Source organism: Panicum virgatum, chromosome 1N, assembly GCF_016808335.1.
Source record: "Panicum virgatum strain AP13 chromosome 1N, P.virgatum_v5, whole genome shotgun sequence".
Taxonomy (NCBI): Eukaryota; Viridiplantae; Streptophyta; class Magnoliopsida; order Poales; family Poaceae; genus Panicum; species Panicum virgatum.
In genome coordinates this window covers 23293404-23298599 of record NC_053145.1, presented here as the reverse complement: position 1 = coordinate 23298599, position 5196 = coordinate 23293404, and the positions used below count along the sequence as shown (strand labels likewise).

General features: G+C 49.2%; 1 long non-coding RNA gene across 2 annotated transcripts; it reads left to right on the top strand.

The window, feature by feature from the left end:
* The first annotated feature begins 1247 nt into the window (after positions 1 to 1247).
* On the top strand, positions 1248 to 4117 carry LOC120654019. 2 transcript variants are annotated; one of them, XR_005666942.1, is made up of 6 exons: positions 1248 to 2517; positions 2839 to 2988; positions 3162 to 3246; positions 3331 to 3380; positions 3467 to 3777; positions 3905 to 4117. It is a non-coding gene; the product is annotated as an uncharacterized LOC120654019 (long non-coding RNA). The 2 variants fall into 2 exon arrangements; XR_005666941.1 differs by having other exon boundaries at positions 1248 to 2988.
* The last annotated feature ends 1079 nt before the right edge of the window (positions 4118 to 5196 follow it).

Sequence of the window (5196 nt, the reverse complement as noted above, 5' to 3'; positions counted from 1 at the left end):
GGAGGTGGAAGGAGACAAACCTAGGGTCTTGATTATGGAAGGAAGCCATCTTCAGAGATCACCCGAGATCACCCACGCGTCGCCCGGGAGGAGAGGCGAGAGAGAAGCCATTTTTTCTTTTAGTTACTGCAGGCTTCCCTCTTGGCCTTCGTCCCCCTGTTTCACCTCAGCATCAAGCTGCCAAACATTGAGGACGCCGAAGGCACGCCGCAGGTCCTACAGGCTCTCGTTGAGAAGGGGAGGGCACGGAGGTGGGATAAGAACATCCTACACCGAAGCAACATCAGTTGAGGTCTTCATGAGCAAGCGATGATCTGTACAGTTTATGGTCAGATCAGATGCCAACATACATTGAGATAGTGTGATCTTGTAATAAGTAACCCAGTGTTTCATAGGTGATCCACCGCAGCGCAGCTGGGCGTGCTCCGGTTTTTTGCAGAGGCTAGGTGTACACATGTAGCTATAGAAAATTTTGTCGCTCTTGTGAATGAAGGGTGAGGGGGTGGGGACGTATGTGTAGCAACACAATTGTAAAGATTTTGCGTGCAAATGTCATCAGGCTTCTCTGGTCTCTTCTCCTTCAGTATGTGTTTGTATATGCATTAGTTTTTGCACACAGATTTCGAGTTCCCACTGTTGGTTCCCATTTGGCATTTGCACCTCTGATCATCAGGTACATTTGAATATTCGGAGCTATTGCTGGGACATTTGATGGAAAATTTTCCATGATCATCAGGTACATTTGAATATTCGGAGCTATTGCTGGGACATTTGATGGAAAATTTTCCATGCCACAACATTGAAAATTAATTACTGCAATATTAAAAAATTCCTGCCACAGACATTTTTTATATAGTAAAAATGAATTGGTCTACTGGCTACTTCACACTGCCATTTTTTTTAAAAGCACCTAGGAGCACTGGGCCATTTTTTTTCTAGGAACACTGGGGAATCATGTCAGAACTCAGTTGAGCACCTGGGTCGACTGCGCGCTCAAACACATAAGGGCTGCGGCTGCCGATACTAGGGCTCAAACACACATGCATACTCACACACACATTATATTGAAGTTTTCATTAATATGTATTAACGCAAAGCACGTGCGTGCCGCACAGGCATCTTGCTTGCTAGTGCTAGAAAATGATTCCGCCTATTTTGAGGATTTTTTCTCACCGAGCTAAATGATGTACCCGCCTGCGTACCCACTCTGCCCGCTCTCTCCAATCTCTCTCGCAATATCCGTGGAATCGATTCTTCCCTCCCATTCATTTCCTTTCGGCTGCCTTTCCTTCCCCATCTCATCTCACCGGCGGCAACAAAAGCCATGCGCGCGGATGCAGCCTTTGCTGATAAGCAGTGCCGACGAGCCCCGCATGCGATGGCTCGCGGGGTGATGCGAGCTCCGCTTGGTGGCCTGGTGAGCGGCAGGCAGCAGGACCGAGGCCACACCGTCCGCCTGGTCCCGGCGAGCCGATGCAAGGTGGATGTCGCCTGTGGCCGTGCCCGTCCGCCTGGTCACAGCTGGCCTACGCAAGGTGTATCGAGGCCTGGGACGTCGGAGGCTGAGATGTCCCCACTGGCCACCCGGTTCCGACGAGGCGAAGCAAGGTGGCCGCCATCCGCGCCGCGTCCGGCGTCACCGATCCGCACTGTCCGTGCCGCCGCTCCGTCCCCGACGATGCCGACCCGCGCCGCTCCCCCGTCCCCGACGATGCCGACCCGCGCCGCAGACCATCGCTGCCGGTTGCAATCCAACGACGCTACATGTCCATGCTGTGGTGATCTTCACCAACTCCGGCCAGGCCACCAGTGCTGCGGGATCAAGGTCCTGTCCACCAGCGGCCAGCATACAAGGGCGTCGCCAAGGACCATCTGTCCAAACAAGAAGCAACCAGGTACTAAATTTCATTGTCTGCATTCTAATAATTATACTACTGCAAGGGATCAGGGGGGATCCTGAGTTCGTGACCTCCATTAGGTAGTGATTAGATCGAATTTTGTTTCTCCTGCATGCAGCCACTGGATTAGCTTTTGTAATTAGGGCTAATCTTACCGGAAGGGCTCTGTTAATTCCTGAGATGTGGTGTTGCAGTTCGTGAGGGCCTTTTATACTGAATCCTATCAAGTGGAGTACTAGATGATTTATATAATTTCTGTTATTCTCTACCTTTCGATGGAGTGCTTAAACATCAAACTTTGAATCTGTCGGTGTGCTGCTTGTAGTAGGTAACTAAATTACTTGTGCCATCTACACAGCTTGATTCACAAGCTGCTTGTATCTAACCTAGATTCCATTAATTTCCTTTTTTGTCACTCTTCTCTGATGTTTGTCTGATCTTGCAGTTTGATAATTTTTTTATGGTCTTGTCACTACGTCGGTCCGTCCCATTCCCATATGTCACTACTGTCAAAGATACTGGTGCTTAAGTAGCATTGCACTACTAATCCACAGTTGACATCGCTGGCTCGTTTCCTGATCCATGAACCTTGCATATCTGTTCCTATATTCTCCTCACTGTAAGTTTTTTGTTTGAGGTTCAGACTAATAGATTATTGTAGCTAACTTATCTATGGTTGTGATGTGATTTCAAATCAGATGGCTTGTTTATGGCATTTAATATACTCTAAATTCCGTTGATTAGATTAGATGCCACAAATTTTTAATACTGAATGTAGGGCTATTTTCTGATAATAGGAAAGTTGCATGTTTTTGCTACGTTGAATAGATGTAAGCAATCCACCTGTTAGGCATTATTGAAGCATGATAGCATTTTAAATTTCCCATCAGCACTGCCACAGAGATATGTGTTCTAACATCTTCTTTACCGAAAATTTCAGATCGATGTTTGAAGCCTAGAACAGTTAAGTATACTTATCAAAATATAAAGCGAATCTTGGCTTCATCCATCGCAGCGCTGCTGGCATCATCCTGCCCATCTAGCACAGTTCGGTTTTCAGGCTGTACATAGCAAAATAACTTAGTATAAGGTATATGATACTCATGAAATAGGTTAATTCTTTTCAGTGCTAAAATTTGAGTATTGCTTGCCCTCGAGTGGCCTAAGAAAGTGATGAGATCAGTTTAGTTTTAAAATTATATGATTTTGACTGAAATGGCATGGCTGGTGTGCTAATCCATTGCACCGCTTCATCCGTTGCAGGGTCGAACCCGGCGTCGCCGCTGCACCGTCGACCACAACCTAGGGCAACGTCGTGAGCTCCAATCGGCTCATATCACGAACTGAGGTTTTGTACATGCTTTCCACCATTCTTTATGTTCTTGCATGATCATAATCCATCATAATCCATCGTTGATGTATACACACGTAGGGCTCGGTACAATGTGCCTGTGCAGATGGATCCTCTGCATGATACTAAAGGTAGTTTTCTTGTCTCAAAAATGCCATTGGTGATGATTTGCGGTGCGGTTTTTTCTCCTGTCAATGCACAAATATTGTTGATACAGAACCTGGTGTAGTTGAAGATGCCCGACATCATAAAAGAGAACAGGACAGAGCCCGTGCTGCCTCGACGACATATGAACAAAGGGAGGGAAAGAGTAGAATAGTTATCTTGCATGAGATAGCAACTTGCAATTTGCTCTAATTAAAGATATATAATAAACCCTATGTCTGATCTCTAAATGTCACTGTAAGGATGGGCCCCTCAGAGTTCATCATACCATATGATCAGTATATGGAGTCATTAAAGAACAGCTATTCCATTGGGATGGGATTCAGGATGCGGTTTGAAGGGGAAAGAGGCACCAGAGCAGAGGTAATTGCCTTATTGGCCTTCTGTATTTACGTAGTTTCTTGTCATCTCGTCTCCACATTGTTCGTGGTGGTTATTTGCAGTTATTCAAAGTAACTATTTTTTTATTTATAATTATCTTGTCTTGTAGGTTTACTGATATTTGCCTAATATTAAAGTTAAACTGTGTCATGTGGGGCCGCCATTATCAGCGGAGGGCCCACATGCGCCGTGCAGAAGGAGGCAATCAGGTGGCGGCTGCAACAAACTCAACAATCAGTGGCTAGATTTCAGGACTTTCCTTTTAGTTTGTTCCTTTGTTTGGCAAAGGCCTGCGTGCCTATATCTAGATGTATTCGGATATTGTGAGATCAATCAAGAATCATAAACCCTAATCCTCCCTCTCTTCTCTCTAGTCTCCCTCCTTCACCATTGGGCAGCCAGGCAAAAACCCCGACGCCGTTACCCGCCGCGACTACGAGCTACGTAGTAGGGGTTCTGCTGTCTTGGGTATTGACGCCCTTGACAACCTGGTATCACGATTCAGGCCTTCCTCGCCTAGCCGCCCACCATCTCCATCACCCCACACCAGCCCTACCCCTGCGCCATCTTCTCCACGTGCCGCTGCCGCCATGGCCGACGACAACGCCTTCCAGAACACGCTTGACACCCTGGCTGCGTCCCTCAAGGCGCTGCAGGCCTCGGTGGAGGCCAACGCCCAAGCAATTCATCGTCTCCATGAGGCGCAGAAGCCGTCCCACTCGACGTGGTCAGGTGGTGACCACTCTGGCTCCGGCGAGCACCATCAAGATCACCCGCCAAGGTTCCAGAAGCTCGATTTTCCCAAGTTTGATGGCAAGACGGATCCGCTCATATTCATAAATCGATGCGAGTCCTACTTTCCCCAGCAGCGCATCATTCCGGAGGAGCAAGTCTGGATGGAATCTTACAACATGGAGGACAATGCTCAGCTCTGGTTCATGCAGATCCTACAGGAGGAGGGCACACCCTCGTGGCGACGCTTCACCGAGCTGCTGAACCTGCGCGTCGGTCCGCCGCTCCGCTCCAACCCTTTGGGCGAACTCATGGCGTGCAAGCGAATGGCTTCCGTCTCCGACTACTAGAGCCGCTTCGAAGCCCTCCTGCCTCGCGTCGGCCATCTCACCGAGGCGCAGAAGGTGCAGATCTTCACCGCCGGTCTTCTTCCGCCGCTCAGCCTCGATGTGGAGATCCACAACCCGCAGTCCCTCGCCGTCGCCATGAGCCTCGCCCGCAAACTGGAATTCTGCGACTAGTGCGCGGTGCCGACTGCTCCAGCCTCGACGTCGGCGCGCCCCAACCAGCGTGGCATCCTCCCCGCACCGCAACGGTTGCCGCTTCCCGCACCACCGCCGACCACGCCGGCGCCCGCGGCTGTGCCACCACCGCAGACAATCGAGGGCC